Source organism: Periophthalmus magnuspinnatus, chromosome 23, assembly GCF_009829125.3.
Source record: "Periophthalmus magnuspinnatus isolate fPerMag1 chromosome 23, fPerMag1.2.pri, whole genome shotgun sequence".
Classification (NCBI taxonomy): Eukaryota; Metazoa; Chordata; class Actinopteri; order Gobiiformes; family Gobiidae; genus Periophthalmus; species Periophthalmus magnuspinnatus.
The window spans coordinates 10,767,886-10,792,298 of NC_047148.1; the positions used below are offsets into that span (position 1 = coordinate 10,767,886).

Genomic DNA, 24,413 nt, shown 5'->3' on the forward strand with positions numbered 1-24,413 from the left:
GAAACAAAATGGTGAGATTGACTGTAAGCTCGGAGCTCAAACGCCAACACAGACAAGATAAAAGATACGCACCTCCTCTGTCACATGGTCCCATCTCCGTGGAGAGGCTACAGCACAGGTCCTTTTTACTGCTTGCCTTGTCTGACATCAAGAGTTATGGATCAAGTAGCTCTCCTTTATTTGGCCCAACAGTGAGGAATGAGGGGGATGGGGCAGTCAAAATGATGGAAAATCAGTGTAAAGGGGACAGAGGTGAAAGATGGGGGAAGGGACCCTGACTGAGCACATGCAGAGATGGATGTATAGTGTTCAAAAAGGTAGAGCAACAGCATTGGTGAGAGTAAAAATAAATGCATTTGTACTTTCTACATGCACTGCACACATTAAAATTTTATAACCGTGCTCTTAGTCTGAAAGATTTCACCTTCACTGGAGATGAGTCAATGCGCCAAGCAATTTCCAGGTGTCTTTAATAGGTTTTTGGCTAAAAGGAATTCTTGAAATAAGAGTCATACGCAAACAAGGAAGAAAAGCATTATTTAACATTTATGCAACAAAAATTGCATTACATAACATTGAATCCAGCATCAACAAGTCATAAAACAGTGCATTGTTTGTGCTGGGCCCAAGCCTAGATTAAAAAGGAGTTTTATCAGGAAAGGTATCCACTGTCAGACCCCTGAATCCACATTATAGACAGAGCTAGTAAACCCTTGTATGAAATAGCCCCCTCCCATGCGTGTGAGCTCACTGTGGCCGTTCATCTTTCTCTCGCTGACTATATTGGTGTGTATAAATCATGCAACAGTGCTGTCCTTGCCCCAAATAAATCCTTAGGCCAATCAACCAGCATGAATCCACTGCAGTAATGCTCAGTGTTTTCAACATTGTCATTAAATGCAGATATTCATACAGTAAATACTGTACAGTTTAGATTTTTTTGTCTTTATAACTAAATAACCAAAAATGTTTTATCTTTTAAATGTAAATATATATTCTTCTTACATGAATAGTCAGTTGCCAGTCTAAGCGCGAGAAGGGTGAAGGACATTCCATTCAATAACTATAATCAATAAACATCTAGACTGTTTAGAAAACTGATTGTCTCTCTGATTGTTTCTGCTGTTACTCATTTAACATGTCTTGTCTTGAGTGATCATAAGAAATAAAGGATGTATCCCAACCTCAGAGCCAGAAATATGAAGACACCAATTGAATGAGCAGAAAATACAAAATATTTTAATGTTCTTGAATAAAGCAATTGAAACACGATCAGACTTGAAAGGACAAGACAAGTGTTCATGCCTCTGGGTCCCACACTGACAGCAAATAAACTTCTCCAGAGTCTCCTGATGATGATGTCATCATTTCAGATGGAGGACAGGGGCATATACAATTCTATGGTAGATTCACTTTTTGATTATAAGATTGTTTTTTATTGATTTATTAATTTATTTTGGATTGCAGCTAAGTGTTGTGTCATGGTGCCACCACATTCTGAAGCAACTGTGAAAAATAACTACTGTATTTACATTTTCTATTTTCATTTAAATCTATGCTGAACATTGAACATTTTAGGGTGCCAGTTTTTGTTTCTGGACAGGCCCAGTAATTACAAAGATATTAACCATAAACCAGAACAACAAATCTTTAATCTGACAGATTCCACCAATGCATTTTGAACTCCTCCAGCTCAATTTTAGGCATGCTCACATTGATGCAGCCTAATATTTCTGAAGCATTTATCTTTCTGTCCTGCATCTCTCTTGTCAGGAACCAGACTGTTCTGCACCAGTTCTGTTGCCCCGCCCCTGACGCTCCGGAGGCAGAGACCTCAACTGCCTGTGTCCCCAGGTAAGACCCACAGCCTGCCCACAAACAGACATATACATACACACATTCTCCTGCACTTGCTTATTTCTGTTCAAGGGTTGATTTGCTGTAGCTTGCAGCCACATACATACCATACATTTGGTTAATGCTGTAGTTTAGTTCAATATTGAGGCAGTCACAGCTGAAGTGCCCCAGAAGGAATGGCTGAATTTGATGTGGTTGTGAAGCTTATGGCAACAAATAAAAGACAATGAGCCACAATAGGCCTATAGTGACAGATACTGAGTGACCTTTGGAGGCCACTGAAACACGATCTTGGGCTTTGAGTCTCGGCAAAATTGTTTTCTATGATGATGCTTTATTGTAAGAGATAAATCAACTAGAACACTAAAGTAATACTCAAATCAATCACCGCAAGATCCCATTTTCTAATCAGGCCCGTGGCAGAGCTGAAAAATTAACCAATCTGGAGAAATTACTTTAAGCGTTTTGAAATGACAGTGCGGTTATTGTCCATCGTAGATTAATGCATGACAGTGACACATTAGATGAAGCCCAAAAGCTGTTTAGTTGCTTGTAAACAATATTGCTAAAGGAATTGAGGAGCTTCAAGCAGAGCAAGTGATTAGCAATAAACACTAAATACTGCAAATTGTGAATAAACAAGAACTTTTTACAACAACCAAACCAAACAGCTAGTTGTGAGTCAAAGTTAAATCCTGGTTAGAAAAAAGCTACAATTAGATTTGACACAATAACACATTTCAAAGGAAGATATAGTGGTACAAGCATTACAATACACAACATTATTGAAACTACTTTATGCCTAAACAACAGAATGAACTAAAAATTAGCTGAAGACGTTACCGTATTTATTCAACCCTTTACAGCTCAAACTGTACAACATAAATAGCAAAAATATCACCACCAATGCAAAGAAACTGTACACATGATAAATATTGATCCCCAAAAAATTTTCTTCCATCTTTCATGTATTAGATGATAAGTCTCTATAGTAATTATGTCAGGCCTAGCTCAAATGACTTCCTAAAATACCACTAAAGAGCTTCTGCTACAAGTATTGAAATGTTGATAATAACACAAGAAATATCCCATTATGAACAAATTGATTTTTCCCATTTGTATCCATACAAAATAAAACAGTAATTTCACCCAAACCTATTACAATCTTGTGTATCAATACAAATTAAGCTATAGGGCTCCTCATATGGGGGCTTTGTATTTCACAGGATTGCTTTGTGAAGTATTGTCTGGGCTTGGCAGAAAATAGCACTTGTGTATTGATAGTAAATCACTGCTCCCTGTGGCGCCGGACACAATAATAAGTGGCAGAAGGCGGCGGACCAACAAGCTCTGACAGAATCTCACTGTAAATACTTCAGAGAGTAGGGAATTAAATCCACCACATTGGTAGACTCAGCATAGGCCCAGAAGAATGGCAGTCCACCATTATTAACTATAGACTGGACAGAAATGGTAATGCAATTTGTAAATATTGTATTATGTGTAAAGCATAGCCACTTACTAAAGATGAGTGTTTTCACAATATGAAAATATCTGACTTGATTCTGATACTGAGGCATAGGCTTATTACTCAGTACCAATCTAGATGCCACATTATTTTTTTTTTAATACAACATAATGTAAAAACTAGCTGAAACACAAACTAAAATAAGTTTATTTTAAATTGCTATGTGCTCTTATACTATATATACTAGTTATGATGTAGAACTTAGTAAAAGTATTCAAGAAAAAACTTTATCCCATTTTTAAAAATGATTGCTGTATGCTAAATTCAATTCAATCAATTTTGTATAGCCCAAAATTACAACAGCAGTTGCATCAGAGGGCTTCACAAAATGGTTAATTTTGCCAATCGAAAGTTAGAAACTCCAACTAAATGATTATAGTTTTAATGATGATTAGTATTGGTTGTATTACTATTTCAGAATTAGAAATCAGAAAAAAGTTTGTTGCCATTGTCAGTGAACAAAATTCAGAAACTAGGAACGTTCAATGATGGAATATGTTGTACCATACCGCTGAACATTAGGAGGGCTATATATTAGAAAATCTTTTATAGATCATTCTTTGTCCAAAACTCAACTTCTTATAAAGGATGATGACATCACTATTGTTAATCCACTGTACTACATATGTCACCAGTACTCAAAACTGTCTGTCACCAACGCCTTTTAGCAAGTAGCTCAAAAAGTGCTTACAGCTGAACCATGAGTGACTTTCATATAGATCAAACTTGTAGAAGGAAATTGAAAAGCTTGACAAAAAATAGAAGGAATAAAAAAAAGGTTGTAAAGAAAATCAATATCACAGCGGCTTACCTTGAACTTTGTCTGATGGAAAGAGTTTGGTGGTGGTGCTGTGGTGGGGTGTGATTGCTCTGGGCTTTGGGACTATTAGCTAAAGGTACAAACAAAGTGCACAACAGAAGGGCCTGCGCTCACCTGTCAACCTCCTGCCTGCTCCAACCGCTTCAAAGCCATCATCTCTGGGGCTTTAGACAGAGGCAAAGTTAGCACCAGAGGCTTGTGTTTTTTTTGTCTTTTGTTATTACTTTCCGTTCTGGTTGCAGAAGTTGTTATTTCTTGTATTTCCGCATTGTTGTCAGTGATTTTACCATCTTCCACTCCTTTAACTGCAAACTATATTCACAATGGCACCCGCTCCATATACATCCATTGTCATGATAACCACTTCATCCTTCAAGCTTGTCTTTTCTACTGTGGTTACGTTTAGTTTTGATATGTGAAATCTAGCTGTATATAAGCTATTACAATTCCCATAATGCATTGGTGTGCGTGTGCGTGCGTGTAGAGTCTGTTCAATGCCATGCCGTAGACCAGTGAGCCGTATTGTCGACACATGTAATGCATCTGTGTTCATGTGAAAAAAAAAGTTATTTTCATGTTGCATGTCTGATCAGAGCATAGCCCCTGTTTGTGTGTATGTTTGAATATGTGCTGTTATGTGTGAGGGATGAAAGCCAAGCACCACACACACTGCACATCATGGTACAAACTGTGGAAGAAGATTAAATATCCCATTAAATAAGTGTGTACTTAAGGGAACACTTTGTCCACGTTGACTAATGTATTACTTCTAAAACTGCAAAACCAAAATATGAACAACCCAGACTAGGGGGTGTAAATATGCTTTTTATTTTACTTTCTTGCATATAATAATTAATCATTTATTAATGAAATGAATTAGTAATATTTCAAAATGTATATTAAAACACTTGTTATTTATTACCTTTGAAACTTGGATTGAAATGTTGAGGAAAAAATGTCATCCTGTGTCATTTTCTAAGGAAAGATGTCCGTTTAGCTAACAATTTTATACTTTTTTATACTGTTGTTCACCACTCCTGTCTGACAAAAAAACCCCAATGTACTTAATAGTTTAACAGAATGAACCTTTACCGAAGAAAGAAGGTATATTTTATTGATCTGCGTGGGGAAATGTCTCGTTTGCATTTGATTTGACACATCCTTTAGTGAACAGTCAGGAGCAGGGACTTGGAACTAGGCAGGACTACCTTAGCTGGAGGGTATTACCCGCATGATTTTGAAACCCTCCCAGATACGAGGATAACCTGCAAAATGTATTTCACACATTATTCTCCATTTTATGTTCATTGGATAAATCAAACCAAATCACATTCCTATGAAGGTCGTTATAAAGTGAGAGCGCGTACATTTTTCCTGATTACCTGCTGCTACTTCTGAACCACTCCCCAACCACATAATCAAGCATCATTTTACACACACTGCCACAAATGGAGAGTCTAAATGCAATCATTGATATTTTATTTGCAGCACTCTTTTTACCGAGACTAATCCTCGGCTCTGTTACTGGGGCCAGACATAGAAAAGGGCAGCGGTGGTGTGGGTTTCTGCACTAATTTGAAAGCACACATTGTACCTAGGAGCTCTGTCAGATCAGTTATTAGAAAGCATACAGGTAGTAACGCGGTGTACCTGGTTCATTTAAATGAGTGGACAGAAGGGAGGTGTGTGAGGGATTTCACTGTCACTTATAATGAGGGCCCTATGGAGGTGCTGAACTCTGCTTGACATCTCCAGACATTCTTGTGAGACTGTGAGGAGTCAGCGGAGACACACTCGGGTTTGTCAGGTCTGTAATCGCTATTGAGGTGAATGGCTGGATGGTTCGGGGATTGGGAAGGTCATGATGCGTTGATGGGTCATAACTTTAGCTTTTTTTTATTTTCCTGTCTGCGATATGTCATCGAAGGGGTGATAAACGCGATCATCCAAATTTCTTCTCAAATGAAAATAAAAATAAAAATTGACATCAACCACGCTTCAGTGAGTTTGAATAAGGAATTTGTTACTTAGTCCCAACAGAGCCACACCATCCACTTTGAACTGTTATGGCCAACACTCACATGAGCTCAGGGTGACAATTGAGAGGGAAGTCTTGAATATTTTAGCATAGAAAAGCTCTGCAGAAATGTAAATAATGACACCCCTGAGGATGCCTTTTGGACCAGCCACCACATGATTATAGGGTTGAATGGCAGCTGTGCACTAGCATAAATTGTGAGATACAAGAATCATGATAATTGGTTGCCATTACTGTTTGTCACTATATTTTTAGTTAGCATTTAAAGTTTGATAAGGCATATTTTTATTTCTGTTCAGCTATTGGGTAAATGATCGAAATCTTACATGAATCAAACCATCATTCATTCTGATTCACATTTCTTCTCCATTGTTAATGTGCATAGTTACGGTTAAACAGCAATGTAATCCCCAAGATCTCTGAATATTCAAATAATTTATAATGCAGTTACTAGTGTATAAAAACAAAACAAAAATGTAGCGTCCACAGCAGATTTGGCACAAAAGGCTGGAACACGTTTCTCACTTTCCTAGCATAGATTTTATACCTCCCCTTTTTAGGTCTTTGTAAATAAATACATCGGAAGATTGGCACATACTTTGTAGCACCTGCTCCCTCTTGTTTATTTATAAGTCCATCTTCTTTGAAAAGCATTGGATGAAAGCAGGCCTCTCTTGTGTCTGAGTCACGGTGGCCAGCTGGGACTATAGTAAACACTCACACTTTTGTCTCACAGTTAAATATAAAGCACAAGTCACTGTTGGCAGGTGATGCTCCATAATTTTGGCAGCTCCAGACTGTCACAGATCAGCCGCCAAATGGACAGGCTTTTCCAAGTATTCAAAGACATCTTCGTCATCTTCTAAAAGCATCTCAAATTAGGCCTCCCACTGTTTCTCCTGACAAGTGACAGGAACATACATACGCTAAACAATACCTTAATGAGCTATCCTATGCTAATTATCACAGCCAATCCGCTGCAATCATTTACCTTGTCACAGGGAAAATTACAGGCCACGCTCAGTGCAGTGCATGCAGTGAATGTAAAACAATTAGATGCATTTGATGTGATTTGTTCCTTTTGAAGAATGAAACTTGGATTGTTAATATTTCAATCCTTTCTTACAAGTGAATATGTAACATGTCATATTTAAATAAAGATTTCTCTAAGCTATAATCCAACCACTGTCACAAGATGCTATTTGTGTCTCCTTCAACTAAGATGGTTGTCAAGGAAAGCAATCCTGTGCAAAAACATTATGCCAACTTAATATGCAAAACACTACTGGCTGGAAGGTGAGTTGCTAAGATGATTACTGAAGATTGAAAGTTGAATGTAATTTTTCTACAGTGCACTTGACAACAAATAGAAATACGTTTGAGTTTTGCGAGTTTCAGTTTTAATTTCAGTCAAAAATTAGACATCTATTTAGAGCAGCCTTCTCTCCATCACTGGCATTAAGAGGTTAATGTGGTACACTAATTAACTTGAGTCTTGCTGTTCACTGAATGCAATGGTGACACGAGGAAGATAAGGACACAGGCTTTGTCACTTTTGCTTGTGACCAGGACAAATGAAGGTGCTGGCTGTTTAAGACTACAGGGACCATGATGCATTGAGGCAGAAGGGAGATCTGATAGAATGATTGATCTATTTAGTTGTAGGACGTTCAGGGGCGTGATGAAAAAGTATGCCACAGTACTTTTTATAGTCGCCCACATGTCAGAGCCGGGTGGTCTTTCTGTAGATGTGCAAATCACTAGGTCTTCACATGCCTCCCTGTGTTTGTCTCGCTCTGCTTAATTATAGTGATTATTCTTTTCAGAATGTTTAATCACACATTTGGGCAATCGGTCAATTTATTAATTTACTTTAGATTATACACTAGAACAGCATCAACACAACAGTAAAGGTAATTTTATTCAAAACTAGAGCTGCAAGATTAATCTCAATTGAAGTGAATATTTAATTTGCATGTATTTCCATATACTGTATCAGTTATTATGTCATTTTTTCTGAAATCGCTAATGCAAAGACACAAGTAGAAAAAAGAATATTGACCCTTCTATTAATTAGATCTTTCAAAATATTGTAAAATGTAATTCTCGTTGTACATCTGTATTTTTATTATTCATTTCTGATTTCACCTTTGGAAACCTGTAGTTGAATACTTGTGCCCATATTGGTGTTTTGGCAGCTTCCCTGTTGCATGCTGCTCATGCTCGAGAAAGTGACCTTGCCTGCTGTCCTGTTGTCATGGGAACAGAGACTAAAGCAGAGAAGTGTTTGGTGACACAACAATCACAAACTGTGTCATTAGTTTCAATGTTTAACTGGGAAAGTACTCAACCAGAACTTGCTAAAATGTATTGTGTTTCATGTTAATTGTTACATCAGCCGATGCTTACTCGTCTCCCTATTGGTTTACAGGCTGCTCCTATCGACCAATCAGATGAGCCCATGGCATGGCTTTCCTCTGAGCCCTATCTACCCTGATGTTGGGCATCCTTCACTGTCACATATTTAATACTAGTTAGATGACAGTTACCTCCTAAACTCACAACAATACATTTGATTTTTGAATTCAGTGGTATTGTTCAAATGTTTAATAAAACATGTTGAAAGCAAAAAAGAAAGAATAAAGTACCTTAAAAGTTAGTGATTTTTTCTTCTCTTTTTCCCATACCTATGCAATCAACACAATTCAATACTATACAGTATCAGTTTAAAACACTAAAGTATTATTTTGTAGAGATAACAACAAATCTGGTCTTTCTACCATCAAGATCAAACATTCTCAATAGCCCTACTATGTGAACTCCAACATTTTTTTTACATTTTAAAGTTACACAAGATATTGCAACTATTATCTTGAGTTGGTTTGTCCTGCTTCTGTCTTCCAAGTAATTGCATTCATGTGCTCTGCTTTCTAAAATGTAGCGAGCAGTGGCGTGCACATAACCTTTTGAGCTCCGTGGCTTCCTTTCTCTCCGCTCCACTGCGGCTTATCTCAGCATTGTGATGCAGGCACTGAATTTTATTACAAAGGAGATTTCATAAAAGCACAGCATTTGATGACTTTGCAGCAGCCAAAGCGAGTGTGTGCTGCTTAGTATGTCTCTCGGCGTCATGAATCAGCAGGCTTTTAGATACCCATATAAATAGATCAGTGCTGACACTGAGCACAAAAGACAAACTTCTAGACAACTTGACATATAGGCTGCTGACATGTTTAATTTATAATTCTGCTGCAGCTGTGTGGAAATAGTACTCATTTATTTCCCATAATGCACTGTACTAAACAATGGCCATTTTTGGGAGCGACTGACGTGTCCCTCGGGGCACCGCCAGCACCGTTACTGAAATGTGCCACGGGCAGATTTTGCAGTAATAACAATTCAGCTTCTGCCAAACAATGAATCTACATTTCCCATAATGCTTTGGGGTTATTTTGCGTCGATGACCATTGCACAAGCTATATTCCTTTCCCTACAAAAAATAACACTTTTTTTTCTTTGATTAGCCACAGACGCTATAGTTCAGTAGACTTTAGATGCTGGTGTTTTGGCAGCCTCCCTGTTGAAGACTGAGGAGTTTTATTTTAAGGGACACATTTTGTTCAGTGCTTCGAGACTACAAAATGTGCCATAACAGCAGCTGTGTCCTTCTCTGTCCCCAACCACTGCCCTTAATAGTCTGCCATTCTGTTCTGTTACATTAGGGCCATCCCCCAAGTCTTTTAGTCATATCATGTAGTCAATACTTTAAGCTTGTGGCTGACTCTGCGCTGGCAAAATGTCCCCAATGTGTAGTAGGTGAGAGATGCTGGACTGTGTAATATTGCAGGTCATTGAACAACTCTATAGAAAGGTCCCCTCTGAACAGCAGGTGGAACCGATGAGAAGAAGGGGCAGTCTCACTTGCTGGTTTTATCTCTGGAACTTTCCCAATCCATTGTTTTTGCGACCATAAATTCTACAGTTTTATTACCTTGTGTAATCTGGATAAAAAGCACCAAATCTTAGGTAAATTTTAAGGTGCACTTTGTCACGTTTGGAGGAGGGTCAGTCTCTTGCTTGACTTTATGGAAATGTAACTGGTGTGCCTGATGTTAGAGTATGACTTTAAACATACATATCCATGGAGACAACGAGGTGACGCCACCAAATTACATGTCAGATCTGGATTAAAAAATTCTTAAAAGTTAATGTCGTGAAAATAGAGAATAAGTCACAAAAGAAAGAATTCTGGGATCAGCTAGGTACTGTAGCCACCAATCAAACTCGTATCAGGGCAGAGGGTGGAGTACCTTCTCCAGTTCTTATTATAGATCTCTGGTCTTCACAGGTGTACCCATAGTGTAGTTCTCTAAAGGGTACAGGTTGTCCCCATTGTTCCCCGTGAAGGGCCATTAGGCACCTCTGTCACACCAGCCTTATGTCCCGCTGCAGTTCTTGTTCTGGCATACCCGTGCCAATCGTGTGGAGCTACATCAACTTCAAAATGAGAGGTGACTGAGGAGGAGGTGAGCAGGAGGGGAGGAGAATACAAAAATGCGCTGACCGTGCAACCTGCCACCGCTCAAAGCTCCTCACTGTAATGAAACTGTGAGGAGGAGGAAATGAAGACAAGGAGGAGCAGCGTGGATACATTATAAATCATTATGTCCAGTGTTTGTGTGGAGATGAATTAATGAGAATCACCCAGACCTAGGAATGCTAATTACGTGCGCTTTGTACTGAGCTGTGCTTTTGGATGCTGCTGCTACCAAAGGCTTTTGTGAGTAATCTTTGTTGTGTCACTTTTGTGTCACAGACTGGCATTGACGTGATAATAGTCACAGTGAATCAATCCATTATCAGGCCACACATGCCTCACCTTAAACTGTCCAAATGAACGGATTGTACAAAAGCTGCAAGCCTATTGATATGTTTTCAATTCAGTCATTCATTGAGTTGAATCAATCAATTGTGATAAAAAAAGCTGTTATTTGTATACACCAATAGCCCCATGACAAACCCTTCAAAAACTGGTATGTTCATTTGACCATATGATTTACTCTGAAGTCATTTTAAGCAAAGAAACACACAGCAAGGAAAGTCATCTGGAGTCCCCAGGCAGGATCATGACCAATGAAATTAATCTACTTTGCGTGTGTCATATTATTGGACATAGTTGACATTTGCACATAGAAATCCACTGTGAAATGCTAAAGTTAAAAGAACAAGAGAGTTACACCTCAAGACGCAGTAAAGCCAATTGTGGATATTACCAAACAGTTTAATGACTAAATATAATGTCTGGAGATACTTTGGATAACTTTTATCTAAGAATGAACTGAAAGCATTTCTTCTTCCCGGTAAAAGTAATTTCATGCTGAGAGGAGCCACAGGGGAGAGTGTATAAGGGTGTATCAGAGTAGAGACAGTGACAGATGAGAGAAAATATGTCAGAGAGTGACTGGAGTGCCTAATACAGGACTAAACAGCGTGTGCCCGTGCTGCATCTTCACCAGCACTAACTTTGAACGTTATATGTTATTGAGCAAAATGCGTCTTCCCCCAGTACAAATATATTGTATAAGCAGCTCTTGAGGTCAGAATAGGTCAGCTGTGTACTATCAGCATCTAATTATAAAACATTTTACTGGCCAATAATCAGGTGTCAGATTAATTAGGATGCCCGTAAAGCATTAAGTTAGGTGAGGAGTAATTTTGGACCACTGCAGACTATTTACAATGAACTAGTTCTGTTGTTCACGTTTTAAGATGGCAAAAATGAGGTACAGTGCTTCATAGCTGCTCATTTCCTAAGATAATTTGGTTTTATACAGCTGTAGTTAAACTGAAGTTGCGGAGTGGTGATGGTATTATATTGCAGTGTGAGTCCTAGTGTTGGCTCATTTGGGATTTGTCCTTGCTCTGCTGACTGTGTGTATTTGAGTGGTCAAGGGCCTTTCCTCTGCAAAACATTCAACCAATGCTTAGAGAGGCTTTAACTACATGTCAGCATGACTCCTTTAGCACATCAAATATGATCAAAGTGAACACAGTGGTTCGGAAGTTCAAAGCTCTCATGAAAGTTTTAGCTATATCTCAACAGCTTTATTATTTAGATTGCGTTAAATTTAATTAATTACGTCTGAATTACACCACCTTGCTACTTATGTATTTTTTTCTTATGTGTGTACCATTTTCTAAAATCTCTCCAACAGTTATAGCTCAAAGGTAAGCCTCATAATGTTATTTGAGAGAAAAAATGTATTTTAATTTTTTTAAAGTGTAGTTGCTTCCAGGGGACTATGCACAGTAGAAAATGTTTTGCATATCAATGTCAGACACTTTGATATAAAAATTGGTAAAGTTTTAGATTCTCAATGCATAGTTTTAAATTCTTGCTGCTAGAAAAAAACGTCATCTAAATAATTATAACTTGTGTGAGAATAATGAACTCTACTGCACTGCATACTGTATATATTTTTTGAGACATTGTAGCAAACAGTCATTATGTGATCTCTGCAATGGAAAAAGAAAATGCACTCCATATTGAATCAAAGCAATGTAAATTTGACATATGATATCTGCCTTGGGTTATTTCTACTTACATAGGGACAAAGTGCAGAATAAAAAAACTGTTATTTCTCTTTGACAGCCCACATAATAAGCAATTAACTCGTGAAATCATCAGGGTGAGGGGGTTCGCTCCAGTCACAGTGCCTCAGTGCAGCTGCTTTGAATCCTGTCTTAAGGCAATGTTCAAGACTGTTTCTGTCTCTAAAAACAAGAAACCCTTCTGTTAGTATGAAATTGTCTTTTTATACTGGTACATTATATAAGCTCTACAAAAAGAAAAACATATTGGTGGGTAGAAGGATGGAATATGAGATTACTATCAATCAATCAAGCTTTATGTCAGACTCCAGTGGGTCCGTGTAGACCATTAAAAAAGACACAGGAGACAAACACAACAATAATAGTCTATAGTCCGTATAAGCAGTTTCTCCAGTGTCACCAGAGTTCAGAGGTGTACGTAACACTGCTCTGCTCAGGCATTATTAAAACATTTATAATTTCATTTTGTGAGTCCTCAAGGTGCTTCCTAAATTTATATACAGAGTTTCTGATCACACCATTCAATGTGGGAATATTATTCTGCACAAACAGCAAACTGGCACCTGTCCAACAAGGGACTTTCAATAAAGTACAAAGTGTAGCATTAATGCAACCTGCAGCTTCTTAAATGCACTTTTGTAACTGTAACTGCACCACAAGTGGGCAGTATAGTGTGGTGTGCAGTAAGCTCTAAACAGAGCTATTTTACTTGTACACACATGAACTTTCTATGCCAACATACTAGCTTGTGCATACAATTTGCAGTACTGCCTCTGAATGTCATCATCATCCCTGAGATCACTACTGATGATGTGACCAAGATATTTGACCTTATCCACAACAGATACCTCCCTTTAAGAGAAATGAAAAGCAGGAAACACAGCCTTTGTCCTCACCACCATCACCGCACTCTTTTTAGAGTTAAACTCGTATTCCTCCCCATAGTTTGAGCAGAGCTGCAGTAAGGGGACCTGCTACATGATGACCAGGTCATCTGCCTCGATCTCCCATCATGCAACCTGTCTTACACTGTGTTAGTCTCAGGGGTATCTCGTCCATATCCAAATTAAAGAGCATAGGTGACCACCTTTCTCACCCCTTTTCTCACAAGGAGCAACTCAAAAGTGACAGTTCCCCATCTAATTTTGATTGTTTGGCGAGTAAACCAAATATGTAGAGCCAGGATTGAATAAAGGGGAACCCCTCTTTGCTGTATCTTTTCAAACAGTTGATGGGCCAAACGCTTTTTAGGCATCTAAGAAGCACAGGAACATAGTGCATTCTGCACTTGCTTAGAGCCTTTAAAAAGTTGATGAACAACTTAAGTTGTCAAAGACAGTGGAATTTTAGAAACATTCATATTGTGTACTTCTAAAAATCTTGCACATTAATTTGTAACAACAAGAATCAGCCCTGAGAGTTTGTTCATTCCGCTTTATGAAACACACAACATATTTAAATTGTCTACCCATTTGCTTCTTTAACTCAGATATGGTCCTCCTCTTTGGTCTACCAGTAGAGACCTAGTTACTGAAGGCCTCCCTGGCAACCTGATGGACATTACTCGCATGCTCATTCTATACTGTTCTGACATTTTGTGGCATGGACCTCCTGTGACAGAATGATTTGCTTGCATTGTTTAGCCTGCTTACTTTTTCATCATAATTATGACAGAGACCTTCTCTATGGTTTGGATTTACACAGTTGATATTGCCACAAATTAACCACCATGAGGGATTTTAACACTTCAAAGGTAGTTGTCCGTCGGATTATAGTAGTTTCGCAGCTCATACTCCGTGGGCTTAGCCAATCCAACTCTCTCATTGTAAGTATGGTTCTTGTTATTAGGTTTCTTTATTACTATTCTTCCATAAGCTTCTGCAATGCATACACAGTTATCCAGCCATTCCAGTCCTCACTCATATATGTGTAGCTGTCATAAGGAAAAAGGGCCTTGGTTGACAAGCTTATTTTATTATTCTGACAAAATTGGATTAAATGCTGACTAAACAAGGACTTCACATTAGATATATCTGTATTAAAATCACCCATTAGATAAATACAAGTACAGTCACTTCTTCAGTGAAAGAGCTAATAAAAGGATTTGGAAGTATTCTCCTTCATTTTCAGGACATTCATATGGTGTCTTGATGTTGTAGCCTCCATCCCGGCTCCACTCCCATTCACCAGCCACTGTGCCAGTGTAACACGTTCACAGTCCCCATTATCTTCCTCGGCAGCCTGATTCCGTAGAAACTTTCACCTGCGCATTTATTTCCTGTTTTCCTGCAATCGCAAAACTTTAGCAGGCAGACACAAGATGTCTGTACTGTTAAAGGGTACCACCTACAGTGTAAATCTGAGTGTTGTTAGTGTATTAAATTCAGTTTTTGACTTAAGTTGCTGATCAGTGTTGGGAAGTAAATATATGTACTGAAAATATATATTAAAAATAGGAATATTTAGTTATCATATTCTGCTACTGTTACTCTGGTGGTAGATAGTTTTTCTTAAAATCAAAGAAATACAAACTTGATCATAAAATTTAGGCGTCCAACTGCGCAACATTAGAAAAAATGTGTATCTGCATTTTTTCCTTTGCTAATCAGTGATAAATAAATATAAAGGTGCAACAAGTTAGCTTATTTTCAATACTGTGACCCATTTTGTACTTTAATAATGCAACTCAATGTGAAAGTATTCATAATACAGTACTCTGAATGGACCAGGCACCAGAATTCGAAAATACAAAATACATTTATTGGGCTCTAGCACCAGAAGCTGTCTAAGGGCCTATTAGAATCATAATGCCATGCAAAGCGCTCTTTCTAACACTATAGCTAACATATGTCCCGTGCTTAAGGAATGTATTCCTATATTTTTGTGCTGCTTTTATATAGGTGTAGATTTATCTTTGACTGTTGGTGTCATTGGCAGTTCATCCTTGAAGTTATCCAGGACCTCTCATATTTCATCTCCGCCTGTTCCCCTCTTTTCACTATTTTTCTTCTGCAACTCTCCTTCTTCCATTTTCCCAACATCCCGAGGCTACAGCTTCTGAAGAGATTCGATTTGAAATCCTTCTTGCATATTTTACATGGCCAACCTGTTTTAAACTCGGTGACCTGTTATTGTTGAAAAAAGACCCCACTGACATTGCACTCCTTTGCTCTCAGTCACAGTAAATACATGACATACAAGACTTTTTAGCATACTCTTTGTTTTAACAATTCCCCAAACCTTTTAGGCAAATATTCTCATTCACCTTTTACATTCACTGCAACAAGAAATACCTCGTCTGCACCATGAGCCAAGAGCTATTGTGCCCTAGCCATACCTATACTTTGTGTCGCTAATACACTCACACCATAAAACTTGATCACAAGACATGAACTGTTTTATATTTTTTAAACATTGATTTAAATAATATTTCTCTATATAAAAAGAACATAGATATTTTGGTCATTTAATTTCCCAGTTACTTGTTGAAAAATAACAATAAAAAGATGCTGGATGAGACAGTTGGTGAACAACCCCATGGAGTTAACAAAATCTCAAGTCTCTCAAGTCTATAGTAATATTTAGCTTTGAAACTTCCCCTTTTAACTGATAAAAAGTAAGCCAGTATTGCACCAGCACTAAACAAGGATTGTATATAGCCCAATCTCAATGATACAGTATGTTATAGAGAAATTGCATTTCTGTGTTGTGCCAGACCCACATTGTCAGCTCAGTCCTTGTGGAATTAGCCTACGTTATAAAAGGTATGAAGCATTCCCAGATTAGACTAGACTGGAATACACAATGCTATCACAATGTCTTGAGGGTTCATGTCTCCGGGTTCCGGGTCCTGTACTGATGGTCAATACATTTCTGTGTTACAACTCCAGCCTTATACCACTTTGCTTCAACTCTTTGACTACTTCTTGGTATATGAATTAGCCTGTCTAATTCCTTGTACCACAAATTCTATAATATGTCATTAAAATATAGTTGAAAGGTAACATTATATTATATTCCTGTAGTCCTATTAAACACTTATGCCTGAGCTCTATCTTTTCAAGCATGAGAACTGTATTGATTGGTATCTTCATGATGATTGATCAGGTTTGGAAGGTAGAAATCATAAAACCTCCTAATACACAAGGAGAATTTCATGTACCGTAATAACTAAAGCGCCTTGTGAAGGACCTACCACAAACTCAGGTATAGATTTTTGCTGTTTGGTGCAATACAGAGACTTCCTCTTGCTGTGCTTTGGGGACAAAGAGAGCAGAGATAGTGTAGCCACGTGACCAATTTAAAGCTCATGATTTAAACATGTGGGGACTATATTTGCTGCAGGATTGGACATTAAAGCTTCTGCTGCCTCGGCACTGACTGCGTAACATGGAGAAATCATCTTAAGGGTTCTTTTCTGGGACACATTGTTTGCCTTGTTATAAAAATAGCGAAACATACAAGAAATTGTTTGACCAATCAAAACGCTGGATCAGTTCATCTCTCCTCTCTTTTTTTTTTTTGTCTTGTCAAAATTCCATTCTTTTATCTGACTAAATGTCCATCCCATGTAAAAATCTTGTTAGGACCAATGATACATTATTTGTTCCTTCACTGTATAATTTATATTTATATATACCTTTCTATTGCAAATGTATCTATTTATCCAGGTTTTCAGATAATATGCCACGTCGAAGAATACAACAGTTTTCTATGATCTTCACCTTAATAACTTTATTTAGACTGTAAACTACTTCATTCAGTTGTCTTGGCTAAATCTATCTTCCATAGACTACATTTATACTCAGTAATGATGTTTGTTGAAACATTTTGCAGAAGGCTGGGGCTAACAGTCGTATATTTGAGTCAGAGTTTTGTCTGGGCTCCTGTCACCTTCATTCTCCTCCCTCATTTCTGATGCAGTACATCTCACTTCCTGACTGTCATTTTGGATCTGCCACAAAACTCATCCTCCCCATCCGCTCACAGCAGCATGTCAGGGCATAGTTATTAAATAAACAAAATAACTCATTTTTTCCATAAACCGGGAAAGATATATGCAGCCATGGAAATTATATTTAGTGTGAGTTAAGGAAAGAAATCCCCTCACATCATAATTTTAATTTACTGTAAATGCAAAAATATATTCACAAAAAGATTGTCTTCCTCTCTCTGTGGACCCTAATTGCAAGCAATCATTTTGTTACAATGACATTTTCTATAGTGTTTTGGATGTCTGCCCTGGCACAACTGTCTACATTCTTGATCAGACTGCTACATACTCTGCTTATAACTCTCTAAATCAGGGGTGTCAAACTCATTTTCACAAAGGGCCACATCAGCAAAATGTAACCAAATGTAATGTAAAATAAATGTAACTACTTTTTAACTTGTTATTTAAGTGTTTCTGTATTTATTACTTATTCAAGTTACAAATATTGCATTTGCATTTGCATAGATGAAAAAAATATGACTGACATTTTAAGACAGTCATAAATTTTAATTTACCTTGTCACTGGTCACATAAAATGACATGACGGCACACTTTTGGCCCGTGGGCCTTGAGTTTGACACATGTGCTCTAAATGGTTTATTCATAATACATTTGGAGAAGACAGATAACTAAACTACAGTTGCTTACCAAATTACACACATTACATACCAAACAGCCACTGATTTATTTCATTGAAAGACCTTCCTCTGAGTCTGATTCTGCATGTAGTAGTAAATCACATTTTCATGCTCCCTGAGACAATGATGAATTTGTACAGCACATTTACCCCTCTCATTATCCTTTACACAGAAGATACGTGCTTATTTATGCAGAGACGTGTGCTCTCCATCTGCCCTTGTTCTCTGATGAACCGATTCATTCTACAGGAAAACTGATCAAGTGCAAACGGATCAGGATTAACAGAAGTGGCAGTGATTAAATACTGGGGCTTCTCTATTTATGCTTTTATTACAGATATTACACTGTAAGACTGTTGTCTAACATTTTTTTTTTTTTTTTAATTAGAATTAAATCTAGATCAGTTAGCTGAAGCAATCTCATTTGTGATTTGGTCTTTTTTGTCCTTCTAGTCCTGTCTTAGCCTGTCTGTTTACTTTTTCTTAGTCTAGTTTTATTCCTGCTTTAGCTGTGGGACATGGTTTAGCATTTTCTGTCTCTAGTTCAGCCTACATGCTTAAAATGGCAGACTAGCTGTAGTAGTCCAGACAGGCAACGTCTTCTTTTGGGACCTCATTTGGGGTGACTTATGCTGATGCATTGCTGTTGGTAATGCCCTCCTCAGCAGCTCTCTGGCTCCACTCCACCAGAGGAGTGACCCTTGAACTCACTTGTCACGAGGTCCAATATATTTCAGCTCACCTCCTGCACGCGCTAATGACAGAGCACCAGCCCTTCCACCAAGCTTAATGAAAGTCACCACCACAGTAGTGCTATGTTAGCACTGTTAGCTATTCTGTTTATGCTCAAATCCCCCCTTACAGATGTTGGGACTTGATGTCATAACCCAGCGCTCAGTGCAACATATGTTCTGTACCTTTGGTAGACGCAATAGCAGCAGGACTAGTACAATTTTAGCCATCACCCACACATGGAATGATCTAATTTTAAATAGCACATGCTGTTTGCTGTTGTGTATAGGCTTTGCCCAGGTGCATGGGAGGACACTATTTTTTTCATTAGTGTGCAAAACAGCAGTCAGCAAAAACACTGGAAACAAAATCTTCACAGCTGCACTTGTACGTAAATACCGAGTGTGGCTGTACATAAATGTGTGGTGTACAAATGCACTGAGGGCAAACAGAGTACGCAGCATCCCTGCAAGGCAGCACAGCAGTGGGCCAATAATAGGCTGTACATTTATGACAGGAGGATCCGTAGTCTCTCATTAAAATGGATCTTTGTACTCTTATCTTCAGGCTTATCTTACCACTGATGACTATGCTATGATGCTGGAGTATCACACATAATTTGAATTTCAAAGTACGCAAGCTAAGTCACATGAAAAGAACTAAAACAGGATTACCTTGGATACACTGGGACTACCTCTTGGATACACCTAGACTAAATGCAAACCAAACCACTAAAATATTCTTACACATGTTTAACCAGGATCGAAGTATAACAAAACCGAATCCAGAAATCACACTTAACCTACATATTCACCAACTAAAATACTACTGAAATCTAAAATTCACAAAATCGCAACATGATTCCAATTGCCATCAGACAGGGCCTCATACCACAGAACCTGACTAATTACGCCCCTGTTTGGCCTGTCACAACTGTGTATGTTATGTTATTATGAATGTGGTCCATTGAAAGCCATCCATCTCAGACACTGACACACAGAGAAATGAGAGGAAGTTTGTCTCCTGGTTGACAGTCAGTTTAACATTCAGAATGGCTCAATCTCCAGAGCTGCAGCATGATGGCTGTCAGACAGTGGGAGAGTAACAGACTGAAACTAAATTATGCCAGGACTAACCCAGGACTAATCAGGTGGATGGAAATACAAAGGCAAAACTCGTCCAAAAATATCCATTTGCTATTATCAGAGGATAGAGATCAAAGTGTTGAGGCACACATTTTAAAAGCAACATCACCAATCATACATTTTACGCAATGGAGGTCTTTAAATCCTGTCCATGTGTGAGAGATGAAAATGAGTGCAAAAGTTATGAATTGTCAGGGTGGATCAAAGGAGAGTTGTTTACAATAGGTCTGGAGCTGATTCACATTGCAGGCCACAGAGATGTATTACTGTATGTTATCAGTGACAGCATGTGCCACCTCATGAATAATCCTCTTTGAACACCTTCCATACAGCACAGCGACTGGAACTTTTTCACTTTATCACACTTAAAGCCTGTTCTTCCTATAGATTACTCGGTGTCAGTTTATCAGACACAATGTAAAAAAGTCTACATTTGCATTCAGAACAATAGCACTGCAGTGTAAAACAGACAACTCTCCCTCCAAAGGAACTTGTTTTTCCAACCTTATCTATTTTCGTGCGAGAAAGCCTCACCTGGAGTTGAGGGTAGAGGCATCAGACTTTTTCCCTATTTATTATTCATCACCCATAGAAGCTCTATTTTAAAAGTAGCGCTTGTTAAGACTTTTTTCCCAGCTTATGCTCTGTCAAGTGAAATGAATATGAGACTAGGGTGTGGAAATGCATAGCAGACTGGGTTTAGGTTTATTCTGATGTACTGTATGTGCCTGTAAAACACCAGAGTAATTGAATAAACATATTATAGAGATTGCAAAGTTTTTTCATGCAAGGGTATAACTTTACTTCAAACATTCCAATTTAGGCAATGTGGGAATTAATAGAAGCTTCATTTGGCAAGATTCTGCTCAGAAATGCGCACCTACATCTGCTGTTCACTTTTGTCTCTTTTAAAGTGTCAGTTCCAGTGTAATTGCTTTTCTGCAGTTTTTTTTAATGATTGTTTAAACTCCACAAAGTCCAGATTCAGGGCTTAGCAAATGTGATCATTTATCATCTCAACTACAGTAGCTATTTTTAATACTGTAGACAACTATAAATCAATGAGTGCTATTGCAACAACACATCATCAGTAGGGTAAAACGAACCTGTCTCACGACGGTCTAAATGGATTGCTAAAAGTTTGAAAATTCTACAGCAGAGAACCACACTTAAAATCCTTGTAAAACTGCTTGTACTGCAAGAATAACAGAGACTGTGAGCTAACTATCGATCTTTGGCTGAAAAGCGCTATAAAGGATTTTTTTTTCTTAAAAAAGTGAAAAAACAGAATTAGATCATTTTAAATTGTTTGCAGTGGTTTATGGCAGTTATTCCCCACTTACCTTTGAGGTTTCTTATTACCGTAATGAGTTTATGAGTGCTTTTCACAACTTTCATAGACCATAGCAGAGTTTTGCTGTCACTGTAAACAACAGCTTGCATGCTAAAGTACACTTCCTCATTATTTGACAATTAAATGCTTTGGACATATTTGACAGTAAGAGCTGCTTATGCAATAAATCTGTAGTGCAATACACATTTTCCTCAAGTACATGGAAAGACAGCGCCTTTAAGGTATAGCCACTGATGACCTTGTCCCAGAAGTGAGCAATTTCTTCCATCTTACATTATTGGTGAGAGTAAACTGTTACTGATAACACAGGGGATAACTCTATTTCTTATTTTTTCAATACCATAGTGAAGATGATTACTCTTTTTGTCATGTTACGATGAACAGCCACTAACTGATTATACATACAGTATAAGCCACACTGATTGCATGACAGTCCTTATGTCCCTGTGTGTGTGTGTTGGATGTCTGTTCTAAATATTGTCACTTTTGATTTTGATATTATGTTTGTATTAAGTTTCTATCATACACAATGGTTTGGTGGTTTACGGTATTAAGCTTAGCGATAGGACAGGGCAAGTACAAGGGCAGAACGAGTGAGGCCACACACAAACACAGGTGAACCCAGGCAGCGTCAAGACGAGGTCAGAGCTCACCACGGATCAGCAGCACCCCTGACTCTGAGTTTTCTCCTCCTTTCTGCAGCGATGACCAATCTCCAGCGCCCTCTGGTGGGGAGGAGGGGAAGGGAGGTGAAGGCGAGGGGGAGAAGATTGAGATCCTGACACAGCCCCCACCAGAACCTCCCCAACCAGAAATCCCGCCACAAGAAGAGAAACCACCTCCGCCAGTGCAGCAGAGCAAACCCGAAATCCAACCACAACCCCAAGAAGAACCAAAACCTCCCCCAGAACCGCACCCTACACCCCCCCCTTCCCCTGACCCTGAGTCTGAACCAGAACTAGAATCTGCCCCACAAGTTCAGATCCCAAGCCCGATAGAGCCACCACAAGAACTGCCACAAGAACTGCCACAAGAACTGCCACAGGAGCCCTTGCCTACTCAAGAGGAGATGAAGACAGAAGAAGTAGTTGAAGAAGTTGCAGAGATTAAGACGAAGCAAGAGGAATCTAAACCACCAGAAGAGGAAGATGAGGACGAAGGTGGCGGAGCAAAAGGAGGCATGGCAGGGAGGAGGGCCAGTCTGCACCACACGGCATCCCCTCTCAGGGTACAACGAAACGGAGCCGGATCGCATCCCAAAACATCCGACTATGAGCTCTCACTTGACCTCAAAAATAAGCAGGTAGGGTGTCGGTGTTGAGTGGTTGAGGGGCGGGGTAGAGGAGGGAGTGTGGATGTGTGTGTTAGTGTGTTAGTAGTGAACAGTTTGTGGTTTGATAGATGTGACTGGGTTTACATTGGGGAGGGAATCAATGGAAATATGTGTATTTTTAGCATGTTATTTTTACAAGATATCTGAATAAAATGAGCTTCCTTATCATAATCATTACCATAAACACCATATTGCCCATCAGCATTTCCATAACATTATTAATACATTGAATATTCTATCTCCATGCCAATGGAAAATCTCTTTTTAATATATTTTTTTAACCCTAAGACTCATTGTAAGTTTAGATTTTTTTAGTGACAGGTATTTCACATGTTGAATTCATATACACAGCTGCAGAGTTGTCTATTTGTTAACTGTGAGTTGTCTATACAAACATAAGTTGTAGTTAATAGTAAAGGCTGTTTAATGTGTGTCTGAAGTACGTGCATTGTCATGTTATCTGTCCTGTTGCTCTTCACCAGGTCTGCCATCCCATAATAACTCCATTAAGACAAGATCCACATACCATTTCATTTCCATTATCATTCTTCTAACCATCCTCCTCTTCATGGACACCCAATCAGGTAAGGCAGCCCAGCTTCTGCCGGTCCGCATTACACAGTTATATTTGGTTAAACTTAATAATAGAATAGCGTGCTAAAGCAATATGCTGAACAAGAATCTCCCTACCAAGAAATTGAGGAGATATTTTGCTGAGATTGTATCTTTTACTTTCTTCCCCTCTCCGTCCACCTAATTTTTCTTGAGTTTTGACTTCATGTCCTAATTTATCATTTTCCTATCTCAGTCTACAGGTCCTTATTTCTCTGTGGCTATTTCCAGTTTCCTAATCTATGATCGGAAAAGCTAACTCCTCTATGAGGCTGTCGACGGGCCTTGAGATAGTTGATCAGTGCGATTGATCAGCTGTCATTGCGGTGGGGGAAGGTGCGACCAAAGATCAATGTCAGAGTAATTGGATCTGCACGATGGTGCCTTGATTTGCTGCTCCTGAGACATTGACTTAAACGTTAACTTCCTTCAAGCCTCCTACTTAACCTCTGTGACCATATTGTTCAGTGAATTCTAACAAAGCTTAGAGATAAGGTACCCTCTGCAATATACAACATGTTTATAGTCATTTAGATTGTGTATTCTCGCAAAAAGGCCATTCAGTTGACTACTTTTTGTTTCAATGGAACATGATAACAAAAAGGATTATATTTTGAGCATTTAATACATTTTCTTCATCCTTACAACAGCCAACAATGTGATTACAACTAAATAATGGCTATAGTTTACATTAATGCCGTATTCATTACAGCATTTGTAAGTATAGCTTCTTTTTTTAATTTAAGCTTTG

General features: G+C 38.5%; 1 protein-coding gene across 3 annotated transcripts in view; it reads left to right on the forward strand.

Moving 5' to 3' along the window:
- The first annotated feature begins 22,979 nt into the window (after positions 1-22,979).
- The window catches only part of iqsec3a (IQ motif and Sec7 domain ArfGEF 3a), a 31,730-nt gene continuing 30,296 nt past the window's right edge, over positions 22,980-24,413 (forward strand). For all 3 annotated transcript variants that reach the window (XM_033989638.2, XM_033989639.2, XM_055231495.1), the window contains exon 1: positions 22,980-23,020. The gene's annotated coding sequence lies outside the window, so the exon portion shown is untranslated. The remainder of the gene's footprint in view (positions 23,021-24,413) is intronic.